The sequence below is a fragment of the Globicephala melas genome, chromosome 19 (genome assembly GCF_963455315.2).
Source record: "Globicephala melas chromosome 19, mGloMel1.2, whole genome shotgun sequence".
Lineage (NCBI taxonomy): Eukaryota > Metazoa > Chordata > Mammalia > Artiodactyla > Delphinidae > Globicephala > Globicephala melas.
Window position 1 is genome coordinate 36,976,431 of NC_083332.1, and position 17,235 is coordinate 36,993,665.

At 38.2% G+C, this 17,235-nt stretch overlaps 1 non-coding gene across 1 annotated transcript; it reads left to right on the forward strand.

Moving 5' to 3' along the window:
• Nucleotides 1-16,903: 16,903 nt before the first annotated feature.
• Nucleotides 16,904-17,010, forward strand: LOC115857053 (U6 spliceosomal RNA). The gene has a single exon (XR_004041099.2). It is a non-coding gene; the product is annotated as a U6 spliceosomal RNA (small nuclear RNA).
• Nucleotides 17,011-17,235: the final 225 nt, after the last annotated feature.

Genomic DNA, 17,235 nt, shown 5'->3' on the forward strand with positions numbered 1-17,235 from the left:
GAGATGATCATGTGATTTTTATTCTTTGTTTTGTTAATGTGATGTATTGCATTGATTAATTTGCAGATCTTGAACCATCCTTGTATCCCTGGAATAAATACCACTTGATCATGGTGAATGATCATTTTAATGTATTGTTAGATTCAGTTTGCTAATATTTTGTTAAGGATTTTTGCATCTATGTTCATCAAAGATTTTGGCCTTCAATTTTGTTTTTCTGGGGTGTTCTTGTCTCATTTTTGTATCAGAGTAATTCTAGCTTTGTAAAATGTGTTTGGAAGGTTTTCCTTCTCTTCAGTTTTTTGGAAGAGTTTGAGAAGATAGGTGTTAAATTTGCTTTGAATATTTTGTAGAATTTGCCAATGAAGCCATCTTGTCCTGGGCTTTTGTTTGTTGAGTGATTTTTGATTACTGTTTCAATCTCCCTTCTAGTAATCAGTTTATTGAGATTTTCTGTTTCTCCATGATTTAGTCTTAGAAGATTGTATGTTTCTAGGAGTTTATCCATTTCTTGTAGGTTGTCCAGTTTGTTGGCGTATAATTATTTGTAGTAGTCTTTTATGATGCCTTGTATTTAACTTCTCCTCTTTCATTTCTGATTTTATTTATGTGAGTCCTCTCTCTTTTTTTTCTTGGTTAGTCTAGCTAAAGGTTTGTCAATTTTGTTTATCTTTTCAAAGAATAAGCTCTTAGTTTTACTGATCTTTTCTATTGTTTTTTAGTCTCTATTTCATTTACTTCCTCTCTGATCTCTATTATTTCCTTCCTTCTACTAATTTTAGGCTTTTTTGTTATTGTTGTTGTTGTTGTTCTTTTTCTAGTTCCTTTAGGTGTAAGTTAGATTGTTTGTTTGGGATATTTTCTTGTTTCTTCAGGTAAACCTCTCCTTTGATTTCTTCAATGACCTATTGGTTATTCAGTGAAATACTAACTCTTAGAATACAACTTTTAGATGTAAACTCATAAATTTGAATTTAAGTAATATGGTTGGAATATCTATTAATATTTTTAATTATGTTATTAAACATAAAAATTTAATTTCTATACCTATATATATTTATTCAGATCATAGGCATTATGTCTGTGATTTAACTCATGCTTTGAGAAGTGGAGGAGTATAATTATTTAACTCATGCTTTGAGAGGTGGTGGAGTGTAATTTGATTAATTAGTTTATTTATTTATTTATTTATTCTTTAGAAAGGACTCATGGTTTTGAGATGAGTCCTGAACTATCTCAAGTTGAGATAAAATCTGAACTAAATGTTGAAAAAGGAGTAAGAGAGGATCACCAAATGAATGAAGAAAGAACAAGGGGAACTCCAGGAGGAATTTATTACATTGAATTAGCAAAGAATAAAATGTGTGACCTCCTTGAAAGGAGAGAGGGTTGCACAAGGAGTTGCTTGAAAGCTAAGTGGATCCAGACTGTGTAGAGTCCCATATCCAGGGCAGTATTTAACAGCAGTTAAGAGTATGACCTGTAGTGTCATAGATACCTGGACTCAAACTCATGTTCTGTCTTTTTCCAACTAACAAAGATGATTTTGGACAATTCTTCTTTCTTTAGTTTCCTCATCTGTATAATGGGAGTGATGGTACCACTTTAAATATCAAATGATATAATGAATGCAAAGTACTATTCCCAGTGCCTGGTACATAGTAAATACTCATCATTAGATAATGTAAAATAATCAGGATATGCATATCATTAATATTATAATTATTTTATATTTCAGTAATTTTCAAATCACATAACAGTATATGTAAGCACTCATTTACATCACATTTTTAAAATACTAAAGCCATGTCCCCTTTATATAAAACCATCTCCCATATGATGGGGTTTTCATGGCAGTCTACATACAGTCTGAATAGTGGGAGAGAGCTTCAGATATTTGCCTTTAGCACTACTGAAATCTGATTGTGTGGTGCTGATTAGATAATGCAGATGTGTGCATATCAAATGTCTCCAGAACACTCATTGTTTAGATTATTTTCACAATACCCCCTACATGAGTCGTCTTCACCTGTCTGTTTATTGTGTTTACTTTCCTATAAATTGGTGAAGAACCTGTGGCTGTAATCTTTAGGTAGTTAAAAGAAATGAACAATTCAAATGAGGTGTTTGGTTTATGTTTGTTTTTCTCTGTCTCTGATAATTAGGGATGAATCATGCCTTAGATTTATTCTCAAATGGGAAGCATTCATGAAACTAGCAAGACATGAACCTCCAATCAGTAGGGCAATAGATGGCAAAGTTTTTCCATTCACGCCTTACTCTTCTCTCACCCTACCCTACCCACCCCCTCCCACTCCCACTTAATTGAGAAAATGTTGTTATTTATCTGTCATTTCATGAGTGTTGATTAATAAAAATTGCAAGATGTTAGTGAACAAGGCCAAGTGTAGAATAGCAGGGCTTCCTAGTGTGCGGTTCCCTACTTTCAGTCTGTTGTTCCTCTAGTCCATCCCCAATGCTGTTTCCCTTGTGACTCTTAAAAATGTAAATCTGATCATGTAGGCCACCTGCCTCAACCCTTCAGGGGCTCACTCCACTCTCGCTTTCTAGATAAATTATATTCAAATACCTTAGCATAGTGTTCAGGGCTCCTTCAGATTTGATCCTCAACTGTTGCCAGTCTCAGCTGCCATCCTTTTGTACTGCATTCTTCACCGGGATGGAGTGAGCTGCCAGAGGCAGCATGAGCTTTCGTGAGTCTCAGTGCCTTTGCATCACACCTGAGCCCCGCTTTTGTTTCCTCTCTAGTGCTCACTCATATTTCACAGCTAACTCAAAGGTGGTTGCTCTTTTCTAAATGCCTTCCTTGAGACCCCATCTGACATGACTAAATTTGATTTCTTTTTCTCTGTTTCCATAGATACCTGAATGAATCTTCTTAATGGTAATTATGACAGTGTTTTAGAATATAGTGGCATTCATAATTTGAGACAGAGAGGGAAGAGAAGATTAAATTAGAATTGATACCCCTGCAACAGCCTTGATAAGAAAGGAAAAATTAAAGATAACATCATAATTATTTATGAATATTTTGAAGATCCAGTGAGAATGATGGAAGAATATTCTCTTGAACACACCTGCTCAACCCTGCCTCATTCGAATATTACGAAACACGTAAAAACAAGCAGAGGGTCTATGCTATGCATGCATATGTAACATAATCCTGAAATGAATAATTGGTCACATTTATTGAGTGGCCTTTTCGTAGACATTGCTTTTGAGCCTGTGATGAGAAGTAAAATATACCCCGCTTTAGGCAGTTGAGGAAACTGATTTGTAAGTGCCAACTGTGCCACATCTCAATGTTAGTTAAGTGGCAAAGCTGGGGATAAAACCCTTTCTACTTGACCCTGAGGCCTATGGTGATGACAGGGATAACAATGAAGGTACCTTAGTGAATCAACAAAGATGAGGTCGGCTGAAGTGAAACCTCCAGTGTGGTTTGACAAACCTGTATCGTTTAGCGTAACCTGCTCTACTGTCTAGGGCAAACCTAAGGGGTGACTAGGCTGACCTGATATATCTTTAAGTGTCCTAACTGTTATGTAATTCTAATGACCATTAGGAGATTAAAAAAAATTATTGGAGTAGAGTTGATTTACAATGTTGTGTTAGTTTCAGGTGTGCAGCAGAGTGAATCAGTTATACATATACATACATCCACTCTTTTTGAGATTCTTTTCCCATATAGGCCACTACAGAGTACTGAGTAGAGTTCCCCATGCTATACAGTAGGTCTTTATTAGTTATTTATTTTATATATAGTAGTGTGTTATATGTCGATCCCAACCTTCCATTTATCCCGCCCTGCCCTTTCCCTCCTGGTAACCATAAGATTGTTTTCTACACCTGTAACTCTATTTCTGTTTTGTAAATAAGTGCATTTGTACCATTTTTTTAGATTCCACATAAGCGATATCCATTAGGAGATTATATCTCATTGGAGGGAATGGTGGTGGGATCTTTGTACCAATAGAATGTATTTCAGTTGTCTTTTCAATTGTAGTTTTCCTATCAACTGTGATCAGTTTCATGCAGAGGTCCTTTCTCTTTAATTCTTGATTCCGTCATGTCAAATTTAGTAGGTACCGTGTGGAAGACAATCAATGTTTCTTAAATGGTATTGAATGAATGTAGTTTATCTGTCTTTTAGATAGAGCCCAATGCTGAAAGAAGAGTTTAGAATGCTCTTGACAGTAGATTTATAGATTTGTAGAGTTGGAAGGAAATGTAGTGGTTGGGTAATCCAACACCTTCATGAGTTAGTGACCAGTTCATGCTTAGAAGCCATGCTTCTAGTTTGCCCACTGTCATACCTTCTCTCTCCTTTGGAGTTCAGAACTGAATGGCTGTTAGATTCATAACATTAAAGATTGATGAAGGATCTTGGTGTTCAAATAGTCCACCCTCTCACCCAATAAAGAGGCACTTTTTACAGATCTCTGCTCATTTTGGAGGCTGGACACTAAGCAATGTGACTAGGGAGGTGTCTTCTACTAGTGCCCAGAATCATGGCAGCAAGACAGTATATGGAGCCTGTTGTTCAGGATTCCAGCTGAGGGCCAGAACAATGGGTCTTTTCTGAAAATATTTCCTGAGCTTTGGGTTGCTGCGTTTCAAACCAAAATATTGAAATGTGGCATATGGCCAATATTTATAGGCCATTTTGCCAAGGAACCTTCACAGAGCTTATTACCAGGAGGATTTTCATGATTACTACCATCACAATAAAAAAGGAATTCATTTGAGAAATAAACCCCTGGGCTCAGTAAACAAAACACAAGCATATCCAGAATCCTGGGTTACCTTTGCCAAATTCTCTCCCATCATCAGGCAATTGCCCAAAGAAACCCTGACTTCCAGCCAACTTGGATTTCACAGAGAAATACTCAGACCTCTTCTGTTTTAACTTCATTCTTCCGTTCATGACTATAAACATTGTTTTAAATTCTTCATTTCAGGACTATGAAGATTAAAAAAATCTTTATAGAAGGAGTTCTATAGATTTAGTATTCCTAAATCCATTATCGTCATAAATAGAACTCCTAGATTTGGAATATGAAGACATATGATCAAATTTTTAATGAAATACTCTGATTAAGTCAAACTGCTAATACGTCTTCACGTTGCCAAAACTCAGAGCTACTCAGAGATGGGGATAATTTTCCTGGGTGTAATCATGACTCTTTGAACTGGGGTCAGCTAAAAGTGCTTCAAAACCTGTCTAGTTCTCTTCCCTTAACCACTTTTCCTTCATTGCAACATGTCCTTCAATATGGGGACAACTGAATCTTTTCAATTTCATATACAGCATTTAAATTCATAACAGGGGTTGCCTAAGTTGAAATTTATCAAACAGTGGTGTGTTGGAGCTGGCTCATGAGAGCTAATTGTAAACTTTTCAGGAATGTTGAGAGCTGGTTGGTGGCCATGGTTGGGCTATTTATAACATGGAAATTGCCAAACGCAACAGATCAGGGCTTTTATTATTTGTTTAAGAGCATACCACTGCGAAGTGTTCACATACTAATTCATTCCTTCAAGGCTTTGTTAAAATGCCACTCCCTGTTTGAAGCTCTCTGTGATCCAGTGAAATCCCTTTCCCAATAGTACTTCATTTTGAAGCTTTTTATGAGATAAATAATTTTTACCCATGAAGTATGGACATTTATCCACATCCACATGTCTTATTTTTTCTAGAATCTTAGTTTATTGAGTGCTGGATTGCTATATGATTTAAAAAAATCCTTTAGAATGTCTTGTGTAATCCTTGCAGGTTTAGCACTCAGAAAATATTTTGTAAATTGCCAATAAAATATTAGCCCACTAGTGATCTAAGATTCTACTTATGCTCAGTTATGCCACTGCCTCCATTAAAACCTCAGTTGAGATTCTCCCAGTGGAAACCATAGCAGTATCAGGGTATTGACATGATATATCATCCAAAGAAGGTAAGAGTGAGCATGGAGTAGAGGGGGACAGCCTCTGTATTTAGCTTTGGCTGAGATAACACTCCTTAACTTTTAAAGACTGGTAATTTGATCCATTTCTTTGGTTATATAATTGCTCCCACTAGGGAAGGGGGTAGGAAGGGATATGCCATCTTGTGCTTTGAAACTGATAAATTTATTTCAGAGGGTACAGCATGCAAAAACATTACAATTTTTTTTTCAAGGTAGCCCAGCTATGAGCATGCTTAGAGAAAGGAGGAGGATTTAAAGAAGAGCAAATGATTAAAATTTCATTTGGTCATTTCTTCACTTATTCACTCAATAAACATGTATTGGTTGAATAATATATTCTAGACTTTGTTTTAGGCACTGAGGATATAAAGAAAATAAGAATTTATGCATCCCTGTGGAAATTGCAATCTATTAGAATTTGAAGGTGGAAGAAATGAATTTAGAAAGAGATTTCTTCAAAATTATGGGAAATTTAAGAGTCAAGTAGAATGGCAAATTGAAAGGACCAATCAAAAACAGTTTTAGAAAGTGAAATGTGCTATGTCTAATGGTGAAATATACAAACACTCTTTTTTCTTTGATATGATTGGAGTTGAGTTCAGAGGGAGAAAGAGAGAGAGTAAAAGAGAGATAAGAATGTGGGTTTGAACAGATTCCTCCTTCCTCCAGCCCAGATTTATACTTCCAAAGGTATATATAGATGCTATTTATACCCAGTGGAGCCATTAGTGCTGAAGAGTTTAGCTACATGGCTAGTAATTAGGAAGAGGCAATGAGAAAACCTATTTCCCCGAGGTCTTCTCCCTGCTTCACTCCCACAACTTCTGTCTGCCCACTTGTGCAATGGACATAGCTACAGCGATTCCATTCTCACAGTAGCAAGATAAATCACTAAAGCCGTTTTGCACTTGCCCAGGGACTTTCAAGTGAGGATCTCAAAGTGAATCCAGGCTGCTGTGTACCACAAAGAGGGCCAACATTTCTCTTTGGCTTTAAAAGATGTCCCATTGTGAGAATGAACTTTGGGTTTTATCTCTCCCTTTGAAATAGATACATCAAAGTGAGACATCTGAAGGCAAAGACACAATGATCCTCAATCCAAAGCCAAGTTCAAAAACAGAGATGAGTTGTGTTATTATGATATTGTATTTGCTGGATGAGATGGAGGACAAAGAAAGATTAACTTGCAAACATAAAACAGGCTTTGAAATTTCTATTAGTCTTGGGCCCCAGGGCACATACTTTTTCAGCAGGACACTTAGGTTTTAGAAGTAGGGTAGCAATGGCACATGTAACACATGAAACCTCATTTTTCTCTCAGTCTGAAATGTACAGTTATTCAAGTGAAATTTATTAATGATTAGATGATGAATGAGGAAAATGAGTATTGGAAAGTTGTTATTGAGAAGTGCTTCCTTTTTGGGGGGACCCAAGCTCATGCTTTTGAGGGCTGCATTCAGGGTTAGGCATTTTAAGTACAGCAGTGGCTTTCTGTATGCCAACTTTCTAAAGCATAATTCCAAGTCAGGTATACCTACCTAATTGTAATTGTGTAACTGTGCTTGAAACTATAAATTATAATTAAATAATTAAATAATATATGTATCAATCATATTAAAGGATAAAATCTTCTAGCCCAGCTCTGAATATCAGTATAGAGAAAAGCATTTCAAATCTATTCATTTTTAATTCCTTATCCTTGATTACTACACCTACTTTTTTGCTCAAGTGATACTGGAATAGTTTATGTATTCATTCTACATTCAACACACCAGGAAGGTAAATTTTCAATTTCAGGATCATACCGCCTTCTGTTGTCTTAATTGGGGTTCCCCAGAACCAGACCCTAAAAAGGATTCGAAAGAAAAGAGTTGGCTTGGGAAGTGAAGGAAACAGGTAGAGAAGTGCATAGTGATGCAGAAAAGAGAAAACAGTCAATAAAAGGTACCGATCACCCTGCCTAACTAGAGTTACGATTTCCATTTGCATTGGCCAGACTCGTCTTCCTCATTGATAACTCAGTTCATATCTTGCAGGGTTGTTTTGCAGTCAAATGCTCTATCCCTGAGCTATACCCCCATGGGTTGTTTTGAAGATTAAAGTATGCAAAGCCAATTACCGGGGACCTGGCCTATAATGATCATCTATCATTATTATTGCAGCTAAATAATGAGAGAATAAATAACATTTTCACAGAGCTTCTGGAGACAGACATTGTCTTGAAGGCAGAATCATTGTGACATATCAGGGAAATGGAAAGAAAATCGATGTTTTATGTCTTTTCCTTGAGTCTGTAGCGCAAAGATCTGAGGAGCTTCAATTTTGTACTTACTAATTGCTTTCATTTGAACCCATTAAACATTTCACTGGAGCTGTTTGAGATTTTACAGCTCTTTCTCATCTCGTGTTGAAAGTGAACAGGTATGCTTTTCAGAGATGAATTGAGTCTACCTAAGCATGAATGAGAGGATCAGAGGAAGTTCCCTTCTGGCATCATTTCAGAGATTAGTAATTTGTGAAACTCTGATGATGCAAGGAACAGCATAGAAAGCCATTTCGTTCCCTTTTGTCCAGGCTAAGTGCAAATTTGAACTTTCATGGCAGTTTGTTTGCATGTTAATGTCTGTGCTCTGTCACCCTGGAGTGCTTTAGACTTCCTAAATTAGGTTGGGCAGGTGATTTAAAGAAGGGGTCATTCCATTACATAGGCTCCATTTTAGAGGCACAGAACTGGAAATTCACAGGAGCTTCATTTTATCCCAGGGATGGTGGCCTAGAGAAGGAGTGTCAAGGGCCAGCAGCTGGTCAGAAGTAGCCTCCGGCATGTCTCCTCAAATATGGAAAAGTCCAGAAAAAGAAGAAAGGGTAAGAGTACACAGTGGTCTAATTAGCATTTGCTTCTTGTAGCCCTGGAAATGTCAGTCACCAGTTGGTAACAAAATAAAGATGTAATGTCAGTGATAATGAATTAAATTGTGGCCATTTGCATTGGAATGCCATGATAATGATCTGAAATTACCATTGTATATATTCCCCTTGACAGTTCAAAATTGGACTCCAAGCTAATAGTATTTTGGATGAACTTTAAACCAGTGGAATTGCTTTGAGTACACTCCTTTTGGCAAGCCATGTGGATTTGAGAAAGTTAATTTACCTCTGCTTTGTTCAAGCTGTTTGGTAATTGATGAACATACCATAAAAGTTTTAATGAATAACCACAGGGACCATTTAACTTATTTACTAGGTAAAAGTGAAATGTACTTGATTACCTTCCCTAATCTGGCTCTCCAAATGAAGCCAACCCAGAATAAATACTGTCTTTTCGTGTGTGCATGCAGTCTCTGATGCACAAAACATCGCAGGCAAATATTTTCAGAAAATCTGAATGGAGGAGTTGCATTTTCTCCCATTAGCTTCGATTTATAGTTCTGCTGCAAGCATTAGACATTGCTTAGGGAGGACTTATGTCTCTGTGCATGAGGACTGGAGGCTCTGTTGCAGTGGGGTTAGGCAGCAACCCACAGAATCAGCACATTATCTTCAGAGCGTCTGTTGTGTGAATAACTCTCTGACAACACTCCACTATTGTGAAGCAGTTAAAATAAGAGCCACTTTTTTTCCCCTGGCCTCCTGGTGTCTAATTACACTATAGCATCCTTTCATAAGTAGAATGTTATTATGAGATAATTGCCCACATGTATCTTAGTTTCCATTAAACTGTATTCCTTGATGCACCTTTGTAGAATGTTTTTTAACACTGCAAACAAAGAAGGTTGTGTTGAAGTAGTAGCAAAGTCAAAAGATGTGCTCTATCCCATTCACTCCACCTTAGTGGGAGCCTCTCACAGAAGTGGGTTAGATTTCCAGCCTTATCTCTTACTAACTATGCCTTTTGAGGAACCCATTCAGCAGCCCATGCCTCAGTTTCCTCATCTGGAATTATGAGCTGACATTAAAAGTTGGCTGTGAGGATTAAATGAGATAACTCCTGTGACACATATGATATGGTGCCTAGAACAGGACTTCTTACCTGGAAGGCTTTCTTAAACACAGATCCTGGACCCCATTCCCAGAGATTCTGATCCAGTGGGCCTGGGGTGGGGCTCAAGAATTTGCATTTCTAGTAAGATCTCAGGTGGTACTAGTCCAGGGACCACACTTTGACAATCACTAGTCTAGAAGGTAAACAATCCTTGAGAATTTTGGTTTTCTTCTTCTGTGGCTGGAATAAATTGCTACATCAGTAGAAGCCTCTAGAGGACCCCAATCAAGTTTTATTCACCAGTAATATCACCTATCCCAGAAACTAACATAATTGGTATTGAGGACTGAATTAAATTGAGCTGTGGATTTTAGAAGGTCTAGAAACTACATAGTCTGTAACATAGTTGGTCAGAGAACGGAAACTGAAGCCAGAGCACCTGCAGTATGATCCCAGTTCTGCCAATTATTGTTTATATGTCCTTGGGCAAGTCTTAAGCTCCTTAAGCCTCTGTTTTCTCATCTATGAAATGGGTATAGTAATAGTACATACATCATCTGTTGTTTATAATATTTATATTCCTTAATCCCACAAAGTACTGTCAGTCCTGCAAAGTACAGTATCAGGCACAGAAAGCATCCGAACATTTCTGGCTGTCCTTATTATTAGTAGTTACTTCTCTCCTCTACAATGTCACCTGTCCCCGTATCAGGGAGAAATCAATTCTTACCATGGTTCTGTTTCTGAAAGCTGTCATGTCACATTAGAGGCATTTCTGTGTTTTGATATTTGCTTCAAAAAGTAACTATCTGGGGAATTCCCTGGCAGTCCAGTGGTTAGGACTCTGTACTTTCACTGCCGAGGGTGCAGGTTCGATCCCAGGTTGGGGAACTAAGGTCCCCCAAGCCACGTGGTGCAGCCAAAAAAAAAGAAAAAAGTAACTATCCCTGTGAACGATGACAGATTAGGTATTAAACTAATTTGCATCAAGAAATAGTTATACCAGATAACCTAGCCCCATTACATATGGAAGCAGATGTCCTCAAGAAATAGGTTTTATGGATATAACTGGATGTACTAGGTTAAACTAAGTTACCAGTTTCTGATGGGAGCTTACTTGCGGGAGGTGGTGGCCAACATAAATAGTGGAGACTGACCCATAGGTGCGAACAGGGCACTAAAGATCCACTTCTCCCTTTCCATTGTTGTATCTTGATCTGACTGTATTTGCAAGTGGTGAGGGTTCTGAAATCAAGATGGACCTGGAATGGGGATGGCTGGAGCTGCTCCCAACTTTGGAAAAAAAATTACATACCAAGAAATTGCAATTGTTAAAATAATGGGGCTTCCCTGGTGGCGCAGTGGTTGAGAGTCCGCCTGACGATGCAGGGGACACGGGTTCGTGCCCTGGTCTGGGAAGATCCCACATGCAGCGGAGCAGCTGGGCCCGTGAGCCATGGCCACTGGGCCTGCGCGTCCAGAGCCTGTGCTCCGCAACGGGAGAGGCCACAACAGTGAGAGGCCTGCGCATGGCAAAAAATAAAATAAAATAATGTGAGTTGAGGAAAATAAAGAAAAGGTATAAGAAGAGTGTGAAAATCATCTTTATTTATTTTAAAAATTAATTTATTTTGTTTTATTTATTTTTGGCTGTGTTGGGTCTTCGTTGCTGCACGCGAGCTTTCTCTAGTTGCGGTGAGCAGGGGCTACTTTTCATTGTGGTGCGCAGGCTTCTCATTGCGGTGGCTTCTCTTGTTGCGGAGCATGGGCTCTAGGCACATGGGCTTCAGTAGTTGTGGCTTGCAGGCTCAGTAGTTGTGGAACATGGTTAGTTGCTCCATGGCATGTGGGATCTTCCTGGACCAGGGCTCGAACGTGTGTGCCCTGCATTGGCAGGGGGATTCTTAACCACTGGGCCACCAGGGGAGCCTGAAAATCATCTTTATTTGTATCTTTCATAGTTAACCACATTCGTGTTTATGCCTACTAGATTTTTCTATGTAGACACAAACACACAATTTATGTATTTATTAAATCAAAATTATTATTTTTATCCATGCTGTTTTTAATGTGCTCTTTATCAATAATATATCATGGACAGATTTCCATATTAAAAAGTAACTCAAGACATTATTTTAGTGTCTGCATAGAATTCCATTGCATGGATATATCATAATTGACTTATTGAATCTCTGCACTGCAGTGTGATGAGTACTTTGTACATATGTCTTTGTAGCTTTTTCATGAATTCTTCATGATAATTTATGAAGAGTTGAGTGAATCATCAAATACTATGCAAATTTTAGGGGTTTTGAGCAGTATGTTAGTTACACAGAGTAAGGGGCAGCCTTATTTTAGTGTAATATTTTTGCTAGCTAGTGATCACTCATTCATTGAGTCATTAATTATGAGTGAATTCCTGACATATGCCAGACCTTTGATTACAGCAATAAATAAGTATAGATTAAATTTGTTCAAGATGGTAAAAAGGCCAGTGCATTTTCTCTCATTGTGGGTGCAGTGTGTGTTTACTCTTGGGTGGGAAAATTGTTGTGTCCGGATCTGCTTATGTCACCTTGGCTGCATATTAGAATCACCCAGGAAGCTTTTAAAGAATACTAATGCTTAGCCTCCTCTGCAGCTCTTCTGCAGTCTGCGTTTGGTTCTGAGCATCGGATAGTTTTGAAAATTTCCCAGTTGATTCTAGTGAGCAGCCGGGTTTGAGAATTACTAAGCTAAGACACTCACCCCTCTCTCATCTGGACTTTAACAAGACCCTACCCTCAAACTGCCAGTCCAGCTGAGCTTCAGTCTGTCTTTGTGTCCAGGTCTCAACCCACATGAGAAATACGAGGAATATTTTGTAACTCTGAGGGGAGAATGAATAGCCTTACTTTCATTTTTGCCAAGTTGGAGAGGGTCCCTCTTGCATTTGAGATGAGACTGATGATATCAGTGTCTCCTTTCCTGCTGAAACCTCCTCAAATTTGGGGTATGTGGATTGGGTCTGACCTTTCTCCAGTTTCTGGCTGAGATTCAACACACACACGTGCACGCACACACACACACCACACATAACTTTGACTTTTATGTGGTTGGGTTATGTCAGTCTATCACTGGGGGATACCAGTGTCAAATTCACAGTTCTGAATGACTGAGAGTCTACTTTACAATGTGGCTTAAATACTTGCTTTATTAAAACCAAAATATGCTTCAAAAATACAATCTGGAAGAGCAAATTGCTTGGTTGGGAGAGAGCGATTTTATAAATCCCAGTAACAGTGAACCACTCAAACCTCCCTCTTGAGTTCCACGGCCAGGCAGCAGCATCCTATCTGTGCCATCTACTGCAGAGTGCTCAGCGTCCCCGATGTGTGGATGAACCTAATGCCCCACATGTGCTCTAGAGTAATTCAGTTTGTTTTCCCTGGATGGAGACATTAGGTTTTGAAAAGTTGTAAAATGTGCTTGCCTTGAGCACTGTTTGAGAAAAATACGAATTTCCTTCTTACTGTCTATTAAGTCTCTCAGGAAGCTTTAAAAAAGGTTCTGGTTAAAGAGGTTTGCGTGAGTTTACTAGATTATAAACACATGTGATATTCAGAAAAATAATCAGCAACAATACAATTTGCATCTCAAGGTTGTTGCCCCCCCAATAAACCTCACTGCCACTTAATTTCTTCATTATTAAGAGAAGAAATTGTTTTTCTAGTCTTCAAATATAAAAGGAGAGTCCTTCCCTCTTTATAATATTGTTGAAGTGAATCTGAATTCAGTTCTTTTTATGTGCCAGGCACTGTACCCATTGCTTAGGTGTTGTATCTCATTTAATCCTACATTTGTGTACAGACCAAGTGCTTGTGAATGGCAGCCATTTATGTTCATAACTCATTGACTAGTCCTGTGCACTGAGATAGGAGAAAAACTGCATATGTTTAGGGTTATATGGTAGAAGAAACTGATGGTTTAAATAACCAAGTTTACTTTATGCAAGAGAAAAAGAACTGCTTTCTTCCAAAACGTGGTACTATTCCATGACCCAGTGACAATTCCTGGGCTTGCCCTCTCCCATCTCCTTTGAGTGTAAATGGCTCAAACACTTACGTGTCCACTAATGACATGTAAGATCCCAGGTGTTTGTCTCAGGCTTGTATAGGTGGGATATACAACTGCTATGTACTGCCCACCCAACTATTTCTCATTCTCTCAACATTTTTTGGTTCTCTGGTTCCGTATTTGATTCTGTATGTTAGATCCAGGGCTCTTTGTCTCCAGGGCTGTGTATCTGACAACTTATCTTAGAACCTCCTGAGACTTGGTCTTCATGTCTTTTCAGCTCAATGATTTAATATATATTTGTTTAACACCCCCTACTTTCAAGTACCCTGCTAAGCCCTGTAGATACAAGCGTGGAAAACAAATACCCTTGAACACAATGTTGACGTGGTACTGTAATTGCTTTTCCTTCCTTTCTTGTGGAGTCTTGTATATGGGAAACAAATAGTTTAAGGCTCCTCCAGCCTGTTTCTTGATTCCAGTCGTTCACTTGTTAGTGGTATAAATTTGACGTATTTGATTGATCTCAATCAAATTTTGATTTGATGATTTTCTTGATTTTCTTCTCTGTACAATGGAAATCGTAAAGTAAAATATACCTCACAGGTTTATTGTAGAAGTACAGAAATGCAAGAGGGAGTAAAAAATGATAATTTAAGCATTTAACACTGGAGAGTTAAAAAAAAGAAACTGTGCACTATTCATGTGATGGAATACCATAAAGCAACATGAATCAATGTGCTGATTTGTCATGTATTCCCATGATTGCACCTGTAAAAACAAGATTCAATAAAAATTTAAGATCTAAGTAGTGGTATACAGGATGATACTATTAATGAAGAGTGAAAGGATAACTCACCCAACGATATTATTTCCTGTTGCTTATGGACATATGCATATTAATAAAAATGTATGAACCCAAATGGAGACAATCACACCAACTTTTTAATGATGTTGATGGGGAGAAAAAGAGGGAAATGCATTTGGGCAGGGGTGAAGAGTTTTCATCCTTCCTGTAACATCTGATTACCTCCAAAAAGGATTTCATCAGATACGACAAAATGCTAATTTTGCAATTTTAGGATGAACGTGTCATTTTTCTCATTCTTTTTAGAATTTAAATACTTCTTAATCATAAAATGTAAAAGGAGAAGGAGAGGGAGATAGAGGGAAGCAAGAGGAAGAGGAAGCTTGAGTGAGATACTGCCTCCTTTCTGGGTTTGCCTTTCTTAGAGGGGAGTGAGGGGGAGAGACGTTGAAAGTAGAGTTAACAAACAGCTCCACACCACATCGTGCCTGAGACACCCAGTACCCAGAGAGGCATTCAGATAGGCTGCTGGTGAGGCGCTGATAGTTTGGGATGCTTCTGCTCTCATGTGAATGAAGCAGCAAAGGTTTTAAGAGCTTCACACCCCAGCTCTGATCTGAAATGAAGTTAGGTGTTTGAGAAACAGCTGCTGGAAACAGTTCTGCTCCCTCTGGAGCCTCTGTTCATCTTCAAAGCAGCTGCTGGAAGGGAGGGAGGGAGGCAAGCAAACTATCTTGGGCATGTGTGTGTGTTAATAAAAACAAAAGGGCTTTCCCTGAATAAAACATGGATGTTTTTCCCAGGATGAAGAATTCAATTGTAAGTCCACATTTCTGCCTCTTTTGAAGTTTTGAGCAAAGAACTTAGAGCCTCATCTTTCCTTACCCTTGGGGCCTTTGGATTCAAACAGCCCTGGACTCCTATCCCAGGCCCAGCTCAGCCATTTCCAGCTGTGGGATCTAGGGCAAAGTAATTAACCTCTCTGAGCCTCAGTTTACTCCTCTGTCAGTTAGCTTAGAACCTTGTTGTGATGATGTATATAGAGAACTTGGAAAATGATAGACCTCAATATAAGTGAATATCTCCTGCTAACCTTCTTCAGTAACAGATTCCTTTTTATTAGACTCTCTTCTGATTGCCTTTTCCACTAATAGGGTGATCAGCTTGTCTTGATTTGCCCAGGCTTTCCTTGTTTTAGCACTGACGGTTCTGTGTCCTGGGAAACCCCTCAGCTCTGGGCAAAACAGAATGGTTGGTCACTCTGCAGTATGTTCTGGCGTATGCCAGACAGAGCTCCTTGTCCTCAGGAAGTTTATAATCTAGTGTTACTTCTTGATCGCCTCATCATCCTTGGTGTATGAATTGTAATTATTGTTTACTTTATTATTGTTATTACTCTGCAGCCTCCCGTGCTAGACTATACATTCAGAGAAAGCAAGGAATACATTATTTTTTTAATTTTTTACATTATTTCCCCTATTATCAAACTCATATTTACTGGGGATTCAATAAATATGTACCATACACATTAATTAATACATGAGATCAACGGAGTTGTTCTCCTCCCAGTTTTTATGGTCTTAATCGTAACACTGAGTTATTTTAGTCTTTAAATTTCTATGTGAATTATACACACATATATACAGAAACATTGAATTTGATTGTCTCAGTCACTGGTGCATGAACATTAGTATGTTGAAGAATCACCTGGAGGTATTGTTAAAATTCAAAATTTGGAGCCCTGTACCTGAGATTCTGCTACAGCAACTAAGGGATAGGGCCAAAGAATCTGCAGACGCTCAGAATGAGTCTCATGTCACAGTAACAATGGGAAAAACACAGGTCTATCCTCTTGCCCTATGAATAGGGTACATTCTGATCCAGGTTTACATGTGTCGATTCAGTGAAATTATCAATAGCACCCCTTTTACCTTCGAGTATACCTGATCTGATGGATACGTATGTAGTCACCTCACTTATGAGTCTATGCATTGCAATACTTAAGACAGCCTAGAGAGCTCTTCTGTTGGCTCCCTCTCTAGGGATCTTGTTTTTCTTTCATAACTTACAGCCGTGCCTGCTTCAGCAGCACATATACTAAAATTGGAACGATGCAGAGAAGATTAGCATGGTCCCTGCACAAGGATGACATGCAAATTCGTGAAGCGTTCCATATTTTTTTTTAAGTTTAAATGGTATCATACTCTACCTATTACTTTTTCACTCAACATTTTGTTGTTGAGATTTATACATGAATATTTAATTCTTTTATTTTAACTTCTAAATTCCACTGTACAAAAAAGACCAAACTTTATTTATTCTTACCACTGCAATTAGATTATTTTAATTTTTTGCCAACAGTGCTACGATAAATAACTTTACACATGAAAAAAAAATAATTTACA